This window comes from Somniosus microcephalus, chromosome 1, assembly GCF_052327205.1.
Source record: "Somniosus microcephalus isolate GS21.2 chromosome 1, FLI_Smic_1.0, whole genome shotgun sequence".
Lineage (NCBI taxonomy): Eukaryota > Metazoa > Chordata > Chondrichthyes > Squaliformes > Somniosidae > Somniosus > Somniosus microcephalus.
The window spans coordinates 151,175,352-151,192,130 of NC_140987.1; the positions used below are offsets into that span (position 1 = coordinate 151,175,352).

Genomic DNA, 16,779 nt, shown 5'->3' on the forward strand with positions numbered 1-16,779 from the left:
GTTATGTTATTGGACTAATAATCCAGAGGCCTGGGCCACTAATCCATAGAATTGAGTTCAAATCTCACTGTGGCAGTTTGAGAATTTCAATTCAGTTAAAAAAAAATCTGGAAATAAAAAGCTGGTATCAGAAAAAGTGACCTTGAAGCTGTCAGATTGTTGTAAAAATGCAACTGGTTCAATAATGTTCTTTAGGGAAGGAAACGTCTGGCATACATGGTCCATGGTTGACTCTTAACTGCCCTTTGAAGCGGCCTAGTATGCCACTCAGCTGTGACAACTAGGCATGAGCAGTAAATGCAGGCTTTGCCAGTGACGCCCACATCCCAAGAATGAATAAGAAATAATATTGGGAAATGGAATATTTTTCCACCAAACATCAGCATCATGCTTTCCTAATTCAGGTACCGAACACAGGCCAGGCAAAGGGTAAATCTGCTTCTATCCTGCCCCAATAATGTGTCTGAACCATAGCCTCAGAAGAATGTCCTTCCACTGTACCAGTTTCCATTTCCCAAATCAGTTGTAAGAAACATAAACACATAATTAATTAATTTACACGGGGGCGGGGGGGGGGGGGGGTGCTCCCGATCGCCCACTGTAACTTCAAAAGAAGATTCGCAGAAACCCTGGAGAATGTGTCGGGATTTATGCCATTTGTCTGAGATTTCTTCAGATTTTCCATTGAAGTTATGATGAACGATCGGGAGAATCCCCAGGGAAATTCAACTCCATACAATCTTCAATTTAATGGATTAAACCCAACCCAACAATTTTCCACCCCTCACCCCTTGTACAGTGTCCAGCCTCTCTGTGCCAAAGTTTGGTGTGCATGGTTGCACCTGTGGCACAAAACCAAAAGCAAAGCTGCAGGTATGAGAGGCCTGCAGATGCAGAATAGGCTGCCAGCTTCAGGGTCTTCTGTGGACTGTTCTTGGAGGACAGAGCCAGAAGGCCTCCAGGCCTGAAGATTTGATGGATTCTTCCCGAAAAACTAGGCCACTGATCTGTAGGGCCATCTTCGTTTTGCTGCCTGGCCCCCATAAAACTTATGGTTCGAGTAGGCGTACTGGCATAAGTTCCACCACCAGATTCTTGGAATGCCACTGGATATAGATAATGCTCTGACGAAACCAGAGGGAACAATGGTAGGAGGGATGGGACAGGGTGGAGTTATGATGCAAGCAGATGCAGCCATATAATTAAAGTTGGATGGTCTTAACAGATTCTTCCACCTCATATTCCTCCAGGTACACTCATGGGAGCCTATATGGAGGGCCACCTAGAACAAGTTGTAGGTAGCCTTTCTGCCTGGCCTCCCTCGGATCAAATGATCTGAAGTTGCTGGCAGAAAGACCATGGAGGTTTACAAAGATAAGTGGCACCTTTTTTTTGGCAGCACCCCAGATATATTCAGTTGTGCTCAACTTGGCCCATACCTAGGTGGGGTGGGGGGGGGAGGGGGGTGGCGTGTGGTGGGGGTGGAAGGCAGGGGAGGGTTGGGGGTGGTGGGAGCCATAGTGCTCAGCATTGGATCATCTGCATCAATACTTATTCTTGTAATCTACAATCATGTTTCTAACCAATTGCTTGTACCAAATAGCAATAGGATTCTTTTTTTTCATGTACAGTGGCATATTTATGGATAGTCGATCAATAGTCGGGATAAGATGGCTGTAATCATCTCATTATACCTGGCAAATCTATTTCTGCAATTGACTGTAATTGAAAAAAATTCTAGATACCATTTCTGCTTTTATCAAACCGTAGCTGGATACATGTGTTGAGCGGTTTGTGTATCAGTCATGGTTCGGAATTGATTCTGTGGCCATTATTTTCGTGATAGGACCCAGATATGATGGACTGGTTTCTCTTCCCATTGGCAGGTTTATCACAAGGTGGTCCTAATGCTTCCCAATGTGAAAACGCTTTTAACCTGATACAATTTTCTCCCACAACCCTCATTAATCAGGTAGGGCAGTTGGGAAATCAGGAAACTACTCTTCTTGGGCTCACCCCTGCTCGGCTGGAGGGAGATACAGTTTTGGAGCCGTGTTGAAAAGACTGATGCCAGTTAAATGGAAAATTCACTTTTCAACAAGGTGGCAGAGGCAGCAACAGTCAGGGGTGTGAGCATTTGAAAGGGCCCCAGATTTTGAGATTCCTCTGTGGAGGTGCTGAAGAAGACACTGGTGCCAATATACATTCTCTACCACTCATACAACTCTTTACCTGCACAAGCTCCAGCACAAAGACACCCATTTGTGAGGAATTAGTTAGACTGTCAGAAGGATTGTCATCAGGCGAGTCACTGAGTATTAGTCTGAATGAGGACCTGAGACTGGAAGAGAGAAAGTGACGTTCCTCCATGGAGGATGGAGAAACGACTGCCCTCAGCTGAAGAGCTTAAGGACCCAGACCTCAGAGGCCTCATTCTTCAAAAGAACAATGTTTCAGGAGCATTGATCTCATGTGGAGAGAGTGAAGTACTTTTGAAGTGTAGTCACTGTAATGTATGTACCTTTAAGAGAGGAACTATCTTTTACAGCCCCTGTATACTGCAGTACCAGTAATGACCACACCTGTATATAACACCGTGTAGTAATTTGTACAGTTAGTTCCAGCATACCCTCTGTTCAGTAAACACCTGTTATTACCGTTCTCCTGCAGTCCGTGTGTTATTTATACGCGGACACTACAGTGGCGACGAGCAGGTTCGAACTCACCTGCAGTACTGCATCACCTCACGGGGATCCATCCCTGAAAAAAAGCTTCTTGGAGGTCGAAGCCAGAGCAACGGGCGTCGACCGCGGGCAACCACCCAGTGATCCATCGGAGTTCAGAGAATCGCAGGGGAGGCTGTGGAGAGCTGGGCTTGTTTCTCCAGTCAAGGTGTTCCAGCAAATCGGGCTGGTAGCAGGTAGTGCGCTGACCCTTCCCGGACTGCGGCGGGCTAGAGCTCGATTGAGCGGCTCTGCAAGGGGGCCGAGCAGCGTCGTCGGGAAGAAAAAGAGAGAGAGAGGGTGGAGCGCACAGTGCGTGGCCGGTGCTCAAGAGCCGGGCGTTAAAGAAAATAAAAAAGGGGGAAGGAAAAGAGACGCGCAGTGGACAGCGTCGAAGAAGAATAAAACTAAGAAAATTAATTAACAAAAGAGAGACGCGCAGAAAGCCGCGAGGCGCCGCCATTACTATTTAGAGCGTTAGGAGCAGCGTTGGCAGCAGCGGGGGAAGAAGGAAAAGCGCGGGAGGCGCCATTTTAATCCATTGGGGAAGAAGGAAAAGCGCGGGAGGCGCCATTTTAAACCACCCAAGATGCCGAAGAGTGGCAGCATCACTGCTTTCGACAACGAAATAGAAGACTGGACCACGTATGTGGAAAGAATTGAAGTGTACTGCAAGGCAAATGAGGTGGCCGATGAAAAGAAGGCGTCGGTATTATTGAATTTGATGGGCGCGAGAACGTACGGCCTATTGCGGAATTTAATTACCCCAGCTAAACCAATGGAGAAAAGCTTTGAAGAGATTGTCAATATCTTATAGGAACATCTAAACCCTACACCGCTGCTGATAGCAGAAAGATTCAAGTTCCATAAAAGAAACTAGCACAAAGACGAAAGTAATGCTGACTATCTTACGGAACTACGCAAGTTATCGAAACACTGCCAGTTCGGAGCAGGACTGGCAGATACCTTAAGGGATAAGTTTGTCTGCGGGCTCCAGAGTGAAGGAACCCAGAAACGACTACTTTCAGAAAAGGGCCTTACGCTAGAAAAGGCTTTCAGCGTTGCAGTATCCTATGAAGCAGCAGCACGGGGAACTGTGGAAATACAACAGAAACCGCAAGAATATTGCACCAATGAAATGGCATATGGAGCAGAAACGTGCTATCGCTGCGGCAGAACAACCCATGACCAGAAGGATTGCTGGTTTAAGGACAAAGTATGCAGGCAATGTGGAAAAGTGGGACACATAGCACGAGTCTGCAGGTCGGGAAAGAAAACCAACACTAAAAGAACTACGAAGGAAAAGTACAAGGAAGTACAAAAGATGACGGACAGTAGTTCAGAAGATCAGAAGAGTGATAATGACTCCGGGAGCAGGAGACTAAGTTGTCTAAAGTTACACAACGTGATCGCAAAGGAGGATCACCGAACCATTTGGGTCACCCTCATGATAGCAGGGTCCAAAGTAAAGATGGAATTGGACACAGGATCAGCCCTAACAGTCATGAATCGATGAGACTACGAGCAGCTATTCTCACACATACCCTTGAAGGACACGTCCATTGTCTTGAAGACATATACGGGGCAAAAAGTCTACCCTAGAGGAAAAATAAGGGTGCCCGTTAAATACAACAGCAAGGAAACACAGAAACTGTATCTATATATACTACAAGATGGAGGACCACCATTATTGGGACGTGAATGGATCCGAAAAATACAATTGGATTGGCATTCCATTCAGGCGCTAACTGTGGCTGACAAAAAGGATGACGACGTCACACCTGGCCGACTGTCAAAAATTCTAACTGATGCGAAAGAAGTGTTCCAGCAAGGACTTGGGACTCTAAAAGGCGTAACGGCAACGATAAAAATTGAAGATAACACAAACCCCAAATTTTTTAAGGCCAGACCGGTACCGTATGCGATCTGCCCAGCCGTCGAAGCAGAGCTGGAGAGTCTAGAGCATTCGGGTGTGCTGTCCAAGGTGGACTGGAGCGAGTGGGCCACACCCATCGTTCCTGGAATGAAGAAATCATTGAGCAGCACGCCTGGGGAGCCGAAGAAGGTTCGCATCTGTGGGGACTTTAAGGTAACTGTGAACCCAGTCCTTCACACAGTACAATATCCACTTCCGCGGATAGAAGATATTTTCGCCTCACTATCTGGAGGGAAACGCTTTATGAAGATTGATCTGGCCCAAGCGTATCTACAAATGGAGGTAGAAGAAGCATCTAGAAAATACCTCACGATAAACACTCACAAAGGTCTTTACCAGTACAACCGACTGGTATTCGGGGTAGCATCAGCTCCGGCTATTTGGCAGAGGGCGATGGAACAAGTCCTGCAAGGGATCCCGGGGACCCAGTGTTATTTGGACGACATCCTGGTTACGGGCGAAAATGACAGTGAACACCTTGCCAACCTGAAGCAGGTGCTCACTAGATTACAAGAATATGGGCTACGAGCCAACTGCCCCAAATGCGAGTTTTTCAGGAAACAAATCTCGTATTGTGGCCACGTGATTGATGAAGAGGGGTTACATAAGTCCCCAGACAAGATTGAGGCAGTAGTCAAGGCTCCAGCACCGGAAAATGTGTCGCAACTAAGGTCGTTCCTCGGGTTGGTGAACGACTACCATAAGTTCTTGCCACATTTGTCTACAATTCTGCACCCACTGAACGCCCTGCTGCAAACTAGAGTAGCATGGAAATGGAGTGATGAGTGTAAGCATGCCTTTCAGAAATGTAAATGCCTAATCACTTCAAAAGAAGTATTGGCCCACTACAATCCAACACTACCGATTCGGTTGGCATGAGATGCATCTCCCTACGGCATTGGAGCGGTGCTGTCGCACAAATTCCTTGATGGTTCAGAGAGGCCAATAGCCTTTGCATCACGCTCGTTAACCTCAGCCGAGCGTAACTACGCCCAGATTGACAGGGAGGCCCTCAGCCTGGTGTGGGGGGTGAAGAAGTTCAATCACTATCTGCACGGGCAGAAATTCACCTTACTGACTGATCACCAGCCTCTTGTCTCCATTTTTAACCCAAAGAAGGGCGTTCCGGTGATGACGGCGCAACGGCTGCAAAGATGGTCCCTTTTTCTAGGGGCACATCAATACGAAATAGAGTATAAGGGCACGAAACAGCATGGAAATGCTGATGGGCTATCGCGCCTGCCGCTGCCTACGGTGGAGGGAGCACCTGCAGTGGACCCTGTTGAGATATTCCATTCGACCATAGTCGAATGTCTACCTGTTACAAACTCAAGTATAGAGAAGGAAACCCGAAATGACCCGACACTCTCTCTGGTCTATGATTTGACGGTGAAGGGATGGCCAGCACATGGCGACTCACTGTTGCCAGCATTTTCGCCAAGGAGAGAACAGCTGTCAGTGTGCCGGGGGACCTTGATGTGTGGATCCCGAGTGGTAATTCCACCCAAGTTGAGAGATAGAGTCCTCAATGAGCTTCATCAGGGTCATCTGGGAGGGGTAAAAATGAAGAGCCTAGCCAGGGCGTTTGTGTGGTGGCCGGGAATCGATAAAGAAATCGAGGAAATGACCAAGAGCTGCACAGGATGCCAGAAAGTCCAAAACGCTCCACCACAGGCCCCGCTACACCCCTGGGAGTGGCCCTCATCTCCATGGCAACACATTGATTTTGCTGGTCCATTTATGGACTCAATGTTTTTAATCGCCGTGGATGCACATTCGAAATGGCCAGAGGTCATCAAAATGTCCTCCACCACCACGGAGAAAACTATTGCAGTCCTACGGACCATCTTCACCAGGAATGGCTTGCCAGAACAGATTTGCTCCGACAATGGACCACAGTTTGTGTCCGAGGATTTCCGGAGGTTTTTGAGGAATAATGGGGTAAAGCATTACACATCCGCCCCATATCATCCAGCCACAAATGGATTGGCTGAGAGGTTTGTTCAAACCTTTAAAAAAGCAATAAAGGCGATGTATAACGACAACATACCACTGCAACACAAGGTGGATAATTTCTTGTTTGCTTACACATGCGACACATGCAGTCACCAACCAAGCTCCAGCCATGATGTTCTTTAACCGAAGGTTAAGATGTCGCCTGGATTTGCTCAAACCAAACATAAGACGAGATGTTGAGAATAAGCAATTCCAGCACATCAATGAGAAGCCAACCAGGAGCTTCAAGATAGGGCAACCAGTCTTGGCCCGCGACTACCGAACAGAAAAATGGCAGCCAGGAACGATATGCACACAGCAGGGACCACTAATGTACACAGTGGACGTTGGAGAGAGCATCGTGAGACGCCATGCTGACCAGATTCTAGAGTCACAGGAACAAGTCAAACCCATGCCACGATCATACGCACCTGGTGATGAACCCGAAATACAGATTGCGTCTACCTCAGAATCAGTGGTATTGGAAGCTGACGAACCAACCAATGACAATGAGCCAGAATCGACTCCGCCGCAAGAACAGGATACTCAAGAAAGGCGCTATCCAGACAGGATCAGGAAGCCTCCTCAAAGACTGAATTTATAAATGATTACTTTCAGCTGATGTATGTAATGATATCAACAAATAGTGATGGTATTTGCCTGTTTGATTATGATGCCTTACCAGCATATTTGCCTGTTTGATTACTTATGCCTGACCAGCAGAGGGCATGTGAGAGACAAGCAGTTTAGTTTTACTTTCGTTTTAGATGGATCTCTAAGATGGTGTCTCCTGTAATGCTGTTAACTGAGTTGAACATACTTTAGATAAAAAGACATCTCTTTCATGAATGTGTCGTCATTGAACCCACATACAAATCGATACATGGTGTCAGAAGTGATTGAAAGTGATGAAGAGGAAAAATCTGAAGTTAAATCAGCTCTCCACATATTAGCAAGCCAAAAGAGAACATCGTTACTTACCATTGGAGAATAGCTAACGAAGTGAAAAAATGGAAAGTTTACACCCACCGGCGAAGCTTCAGGTAATGTGGCTGAAAATTGGAGACAGTTCAAACAACGTTTGGAGTTGTATTTATCGGCAATCGGAGCTGACGAGAAAAGTGATAAAATGAAAGCGTCAGTGTTCTTACATGTCGTGGGTGATGAAGCGCTGGAAGTGTATAATAACTTCACATTCGCTGCTGATGGAGACAAAATGAAGCTAGGTAAAATAATGGAACAGTGTGAGGCCTACTGCATACCTAAACGTAACGTGACGTTTGAGAGGCACAGATTTTTCACATGTGTACAGAAAACAGGAGAGACTATTGATCAGTATGTGACTGAACTGAGAAACCGAAGCAAAACATGTGAATTTGGGGGACTGACAGACTCGCTGATAAAAGACAGACTGGTGTGTGGTATTCCAGATAATGGTCTAAGGGAAAGACTGCTAAGAGAGCAAGATCTAGACCTGGGAAAAGCCATAGCACTGTGTAGGGCTACAGAGACTGTGAAGTTGCAAGCAAAGGAGCTGTTCAGTGACAGTAGCTGCAACGTGGATGCAGTGAGAAAGAACGGACACAAACCGCTTAACAAAAAGAGCGCCAATGTGAAAAAAGAGGCGTGGCCAGCGAACAAAAATGAAAGGGACAATCGAAAGTCATGTAGTCGATGCGGTACACAGCATCCACCAAAAAAGTGTCCAGCATATGGTAAAACATGCAATAGTTGCAACAAAAACAACCATTATGCCCGTTGCTGTAAGAACCAAGCGCAACAAAGCAAAGTCCATACAGTAGATGAAAGCGAGATAGAGGAGTTCTACGTGGATGTTGTGTCTGAAAACAAAAAAGAAAAAAGAGACTGGATGTTGACACTAAAAGTGAATGACATACATATTCCATTTAAATTGGATACTGGAGCACAAGTTAATGTGATATCAGAGACTGATTTTAAGAAAATTAGGCCCAGACCAAAGATACATGGAATAAAAGTGAAAGTGACAGGATACTCAGGTACTGATATACCAGTGAAAGGAAGATGCATTGTCAAAGTGACACACAAGGACAGAGAGCACACGCTAGCATTAATCGTGGTGCCAAAGGATGTGCAAGCCATACTAGGTTTAAAAGCCTGTGAGAGACTGAACCTGGTAAAGAGAGTCCTCGTTGTGGAAAGCGAAGGAGAGACAGTCTATGATGAACTCATGAAAGAGTACAACAACCTATTTCAGGGTCCAGGCTGCCTTCCAGGAGAACACACTATCAGAGTAGATAAAAGTATGCCAACGGTCATACATCCATGCAGAAAAGTTCTGTTTGCTCTTCAAAAGCAACTGAAGGCAGAGTTGGACAGGATGGAAAGCCTGAACGTGATTCAGAAGATAGATGAGCCAACTGAGTGGGTGAGTTCCCTCGTCGTAGTGGACAAAAAGAATGGAAAGCTCAGAATTTGCCTGGATCCAAGAGATCTAAACAGAGCAATAAAGAGAGAGCACTTCAAGCTTCCTACACGTGAAGAAATCATGTCACAGTTTGCAAATGCAAAGTATTTCAGCAAGTTAGATGCATCATCAGGATTTTGGCAGATGAAACTGGACGAAGCAAGTTCAAAACTGTGCACATTCAACAGTCCATTTGGCAGATACAGATTCCTAAGGTTACCATTTGGCATTGCCTCAGCTCCCGAAGTGTATCACAAAACTATCCATATGATCTATGAGCACCTGGAGGGAGTTGATACATCAATGGATGACATCATAATATGGGGAACCACGAGAACTGAGCATGACGAGAGACTGAAAAAAGTGCTGGAAGCAACAAGGAAAACAAACCTGAAGCTGAATAGAGAGAAATGCCAGCTCGGGGTGACAGAACTGACATTCGTGGGAGATATCCTTAGCAGTGAGGGCATCAGACCAGATCCCAGAAAGGTGTCCGCCACTGAGAATATGCCAAAGCCACAATGCAAAAAGGACGTGCAGAGGTTTAATGGAATGATCAACTACATGGGTAAATTCATATCCAACCTCTCAGAAAAGATGGCGCCACTGAGAAGACTAACTGAAAAGAACATAGAATGGGAATGGAATCATGAGCATGAGAAGTCATGGAGCGATCTAAAGAAACTGCTCACAGAGGAACCAGTTCTGAGGTTTTATGACCCAGCGAGACCCATCAAGATATCATCAGATGCATCACAGAGTGGGCTCGGTGCCGTTCTTCTGCAAAAATATGACTACTGGCAACCTATTGCATATGCATCGCGCTCAATGACAGACGCGGAGACGCGATATGCTCAAATAGAAAAGGAGCTGCTCAGCATCACATACGCCTGTGAAAGATTTCACCAGTTTGTGTCAGGACAAGCAATCAGTGTAGAGACTGACCATAAGCCCTTGATTGCATTGTTCCAAAAGCCACTAAATAGCTGTCCGCTTAGAATACAAAGAATGATGATCAGGCTGCAACGCTATACACTGAATGTTGCGTACACACCGGGTAAGCTGATGTATACAGCAGACACGTTGTCCAGAGCTGTTGACCCAAGTGAGCCCGCAAACACCAAAATGGATGAAAAAGTAAACACCTACGTGGACATGATCACAAGTGCACTGCCCATAGCAGATGCAAAAATGGAGCTCATAAAGACTGAGACAAACAAAGATGAAACACTGAGACGACTGAAGAAAAGCATCTTGGATGGATGGCCCAACATGAAGCAAGACTGCTCACCTGGCATGGCAGAGTACTGGAACTGCAGGGCGGAACTATCACTGGTCGAAGACATAATCTACAAAGGAAGTAAAATAGTTATCCCAAAGAGTCTGAGAAAAGAGATGCTAAAAAGGATCCATGGAGGACATCTGGGAATCGAAAAGTGTAAGAAAAGATCACGAGAGGTGATGTACTGGCCACGAATCAACCAAGATGTGACAAATGAGGTGTCAAACTGCACAATATGCCTGAAATATCGAGCAAGCAATCCGGTAGAACCACTAAAGCCACACCCAGTGCCAGACAGACCTTACCAGAAGGTAGGCGCTGACCTATTCTTATGTCAAGGGAAGGACTATCTTGTAGTCACAGACTATTACTCCCTGTATCCAGAGGTTTGTAGACTGTGCACCACCACTGCAGATGCTGTGATAACATGTATGAAAGCCATATTCTCCAGACATGGCGTGGCAAGCGAGGTCTTCACAGACAACGGACCCCAGTTTTACAATGCAAGTTTCCGACACTTTGCCAAAGAGTGGGACTTTGTCCACACAACGTCAAGTCCTCACTTTCCACAGTCCAATGGACTAGTGGAAAAATCGGTCCAGACAGTGAAAAGACTGTTGTACAAGGCAAAAGACAGTGGAACTGACTTCTACCAAAGCATGCTTGTATACCGCACAACGCCGCTCGAGTGTGGTATGTCACCAGCCCAACTCCTTATGGGACGTCGGCTAAGTCACCAGCCCAACTCCTTATGGGACGTCGGCTAAGGTCAAACCTACCCATCCCGGAGAACCTCCTGAAAACAAAAGAGGGGGAGAAAGTGAGGAAGTTCAAAGAACAACAGAAAGAAAAGCAAAAGTACTACTATGACAGAGGAACACAAAACCTACCTGAACTCCACACTGGTGACCAAGTAAGGTTCAAAGACAAAACAAACATATGGACTCAGAAGGGAACTGTCCTGAGTGAAGTCCAACCAAGATCAAACACCATTCAGACAGATGAGGGTGCTGTGCTGCGAAGAAATCGTCAGGATCTTCTCATGGGACCAGCCACAGCAGGTCAAAAGACTGATACTGTTGAACAACCTGATCACACAGCAGGTCAAAAGACTGATACTGTTGAACAACCTGATCACACAGCTGAGAAACCATCATCTGAGGCAACAACTCAGATTCAAGGACAATCAATCAGAAAACCCTCAAGACGCGTGAAGCCTCCTGAGAGACTCATTGAGCAAATTTAAGGACTCTTGTTATAGAAGGAAGTAATGTTATCTTATTCTTTCTTCAAGTTCTAGTGTATTTACATATTTCATGTGAACACACAAAGCAAGGTTAAAAAACCTTGATAATGATAATGATAATGTAAGTTCATTAAGTGTTACAGTTAAAATGCAGAGTAATACAAAGAAAACATGTTGTTAGATAAAAGTAAAATACTTTTGTTTTAAGAAAGGGAGATGTAATGATATCAGCAAATAGTGATGGTATTTGCCTGTTTGATTATGATGCCTTACCAGCATATTTGCCTGTTTGATTACTTATGCCTGACCAGCAGAGGGCATGTGAGAGACAAGCAGTTTAGTTTTACTTTCGTTTTAGATGGATCTCTAAGATGGTGTCTCCTGTAATGCTGTTAACTGAGTTGAACATACGTTAGATAAAAAGACATCTCTTTCATGGCTGTGTCGTCATTGAACCCACATACAAATCGATACAATGTATATAGTACAAAGAAAATTGTAATTGTAATTAATTATTATTTAATTGTTAAATGAATGTTATGTACTGTTTATCTAAAAGGGGAGGAATTATAATGTATGTACCTTTAAGAGAGGAACTATCTTTTACAGCCCCTGTATACTGCAGTACCAGTAGTGACCACACCTGTATATAACACCGTGTAGTAATTTGTACAGTTAGTTCCAGCATACCCTCTGTTCAGTAAACACCTGTTATTACCGTTCTCCTGCAGTCCGTGTGTTATTTATACGCGGACACTACAGTCACTATTGTAATGTAGGAAATGTGGCAGCCAATTTGTACACAGCAAGCTCTGAAGCCACCAATGTCCTTGGAAGTTCTTCCTGAAAACTTGATGCAATTTCCTGGGCTATTATAGGGTGTTCTGCAGGTTGTAACTTCCCAGAGTGTGCTGCCAATGTGGGTAGTGAACTCTTCCCACATATTATTGCAACCAGCCGCCTTCTTGAACCGCGGCAGTCCATGTGCTGAAGGTACTCCCACAGTGCTGTTACGGAGGGAGTTCCAGGATTTTAACCCAGTGACGATGAAGGAACAGCGATATACTTCCAAGTCCCTGTTGAGTTAGTGTCTACATGTATGGAAGAAACACCTTCAGCGATCCCTGACCTCCAACCTAACCTCTTCCCTGTTTTTCTTCTTCTCCTCTTCACAACATCAAAATAAAGGTATTTCGATGGTACGATTTCGAAGAGGAGTAGGGGAGTTATCTCCGGTGTCCTGGCCAATATTTATCCCTCAATCAACATCACTAAAACAGATTATCTGGTCATCACATTGCTGTTTGTAGGAGCTTGCTGTGCACAAATTGGCTGCCACGTTTCCTACATTACAACAGTGACTACACTTCAAAAGTACTTTAAAAAAAATTATTTATGGGATGTGGGTGTTGCTGGCAAGGCCAGGATTTATTGCCAATCCCTAATTGCCCTTGAGAAGGTGGTGGTGAGCTGCCTTTTTGAACCGCTGCAGTCCGTGTGGTGAAGGTAGGGAGTTCCAGATTTTTGACCCAGCGACGATGAAGGATCGGCGATATACTTCTAAGTCAGGATGAACCTTCAGGATGTTGTGTGACTTGGAGGGGAACTTGGAGGTGATGGTGTTCCCATGTGCCTGCTGCCCTTGTCCATCTAGGGTGGAAGAGGTTGCGGGTTTGGGAGGTGCTGTCGAAGAAGCCTTGGCGAGTTGCTGCAGTGCATCTTGTAGATGGTACACACTGCAGCCATGGTACGCTGGTGGTGGTGGGAGTGAATGTTTAAGGTGGTGGATGGGGTGCCAATCAAGCAGGCTGCTTTGTCCTGGATGGTGTCGAGCTTCTTGAGTGTTGTTGGAGCTGCACTCATCCAGGCAAGTGGAGAGTATTCCATCACACTCCTTACTTGTGCCTTGTAGATGGTGGAAAGGCTCTGGGGAGTCAGGAGGTGAGACACTTGCCGCAGAATACCCAGCCTCTGGCCTGCTCTTGTTGCCACAGTATTTATGCGGCTGTCCAGTTAAGTTTCTGGTCAATGGTGACCCCCAGGATGTTGATGGTGAGTGATTTGGTGATGGTAATGCCGTTGAATGTCAAGGGGAGGTGGTTAGACTCTCGCTTGTTGGAGATAGGCATTGCCTGGCACTTCTGTGGCACTAATGTTACCTGCCACTTATCAGCCCAAGCCTGAACGTCGTCCAGGTTTGTTGCATGTGGGCATGGACTGCTTCATTATCTGAGGAGATGTGAATGGCGCTGAACACTGTGCAGTCATTAGCGAACATTCCCATTTCTGACCTTATGTTGGAGTTAAGGTCATTGATGAAGCAGCTGAAGATGGTTGGGCCTAGGACACTGCCCTGAGGAACTCCTGCAGTGATGTCCTGGGGTTGTGATGATTGACCTTCAACCACCACAACCATCTTCCTTTGTGCTAGTGGAGTGTTTTCCCCCTGATTCCCATTGACTTCAGTTTTACTAGGGCTCCTTGATACCACACTTGGTCAAATGTTGCCTTGATGTCAAGGGTAGTCACTCTCACCTCACCTCTGGAATTCAGCTCCTTTGTCCATGTTTGGACCAAGGCTGTAATGAGGTTGGGAGCCATGTGGTCTTGGCGGAACCCAAACTGGGCATCAGTGAGCAGGTTATTGGTGAGTAAGTGCCACTTGATAGCACATGTTTGGACCAAGGCTGTAATGAGGTCAGGAGCTGAGTACTTCATTGTCTGTAAAGCACTTTGGGACGTCCTGAAGTCGTGAAAGATGCGATATAAATGCAAGTCTTTCTTTTTTTTGAGAAATCCATGGCCCAGAAATTGGGCTACTTACCGCCACCATTAGCGCCAGAATCCAGAAATAAAATGGCGGCGGCTGCTCTAACGGCCGTGTCTGGCGCGGAACCTGGTGGCCGCCATTTTGGTACGGGCCATAGAGCTGCTGCTAGCAGCGCTGGCCTGGACATGCAAATATGGAGAGCATGACTTGAACTTTGATCTTTGTGCTGAGTTTAGTGCTGGGTCCTAAGCTTGTTCTGAAAGGTGAGCGTGCAGCAGACCGACAGAGATGCTGTCAGCACTTCTTAAAGGGGCACACACATCTTTCAGGTAAGTTTGCATTTCAGCTATTAGAGTGTTTTTAAAAAATATTTTATTGAAGTAGTGGCTTGGTGCAATAGATGTTAAAAGTTTTTAAAGTGTGAAGGGAGTGCAAGGATTGCTGCTGGACGCTTCGGATGGTAAAGGAAGGCCTCTGAGAAGACAGAAAACACGAGAAATACTCAGCAGGTCAGGCAGCATCTGTGGAGAGAGAAACAGAGTTTAGGTCGCAGGTCGAGATGCTGCCTGACCTGCTAAATATTTCCAGCATTTTATGCTTTTATTTCAGATTCCCAGCATCCGCTTGCAGAGGGAAGAGGATGATGCAGAAGAGGAGGAAGCAGAAGAAAGGATGCAACCGAGACAGCCTCTTTCTGGACATGATATCAGGGATTGAACACAACCCCAAATCCCCTTTCAACATTTGTCCTACACCTTACCTTCCCTCTGTTACTGACCATCACAGCATCCTCTTGGCCACAATGCTGAAATAAAAGCCACCACAAAGCAAACTTTCCAATTCAACTTTATACATCTATCTATCCAATATGACATCAAGAAATCAACTAATCACCCTTGTGCATCCTCTTCATGACTGTCTTGTGTGTGCCTTTGCCTGTCCTACTGATGTCACACAGTGCCACCCCAGTGGCTGCAGCATGGCTGGCGGAAGTGGGGGACACTGCAAATGGCCTTGCTGGTCGACCTTGAGGAGCTGGTGGCTGGGAGTGTGAAATCAAGTGTCGTTGTTTCTTCTTCTTTTTCTTCACCCTCTTCTTGGTCACCCACTGGCTGGGCAGGCTGCATTTCTTGGGTGTGTGACATGAGGAAGGCACAAGGGTGGAGTTGCGGTGAGCGGAGGGTGGGAAAGGAAGAGGTGCATGCGAGAAGGAGGATAATGTATGAGGATACTAGCATCTTGTATCCTTCCAGCCCCACCACTGGGCAAGGGCTCAGCCATGCCCCTGCCAAGAATGGCCTGCACGTCTCCTCCAAGGGGGTGAGGTGAAGCTAGGAATGGGAGTGTGCCTCGTGTTTGGTAGAGATTGTTGGTAGGTGAGTGATGGGTGGGGGGGGGGGAGTCATGCATTGAGTAGTGTGTGAGGCTAGTGCTGCAGTTGGTAGGAGACAGCTTCTAAAGATGCATTCACTGACCTTGACCACTGGTCTGAGGCCATGAAGCTTCTTTGGGAACTGGGACCAGGTTGTGGGGGCGACACTGCTGGCAGTGACGGCCTCAGTGATGTGGTCCCACATCATTCTTTCTGGAAGACCTCCTGGCCCCTGTGGGTAGAGGACCTCTCTTGCAGTGTTGACCCCCTGCACAAAGCTGGAGTGCTGCGCGTGAGACCCTGGGCGCCCCTTCCCTGGCTTGCAGAGCCATTTCTGTTAGTTCTGAAGCACTTTTCCCATTTTTTAGGTGTGGAAGGCAATTCAGCTTTAAGAGCTGGAGACTGCCATTTGGGAATTTTTTAATATTAATTTTTTTTCAGAAGGCAGTTGAGCTATAAGGGCTAAAAGCTGCCTATTATTAACTGATTTTTTATTTTTTTCATTTTAGAAGGCAGCACCCCTTTAAGAGAAAGCTGTTCTTGCTGCAATGACACTACGGCCACACTACATTGGGCCTCCTGCTGAGACTACCGCCATGAAAACAGCCTTGCACAGTGAGTTTAGTGCTGCGTTAATGTTAATTACCAAGCAGCACCAATACCCACACTGCCAGTGCTATAAATTTCGGCGACCGTTAACTGTGGCTTGCAGTGCCACCGGCAGGTTTCCAGCGCGCTTGAATTTCTTGGCCCAAGTCGAGAATGCATAGCAGGACTTTGAGCAGAGCTGAGTAAAAGTAGCAACAAAAGTCCTGACCCAACCCACAAAGTACTAAAAGGATCACTGTACAGGCAACGAAACACCAACCTCCAGTAGCAACACACAAAATAGCCTCCACAGCGTTGTATCTGCCTCAGGGATATCTTGCAGCAGCTCTTACTGATGGAGTGGGGGTAATTATTTGGGGTGTGTGTGGTGCAGAAATGGAGGGGAATGGGTTAGCCACGC

General features: G+C 46.2%; 1 protein-coding gene across 2 annotated transcripts in view; it reads right to left on the reverse strand.

Annotated features, from left to right (window-relative positions):
- LOC147124412 (uncharacterized) overlaps nt 1-16,779 on the reverse strand; it is a 159,213-nt gene that overhangs the window by 46,604 nt on the left and 95,830 nt on the right. The window lies entirely within an intron of this gene.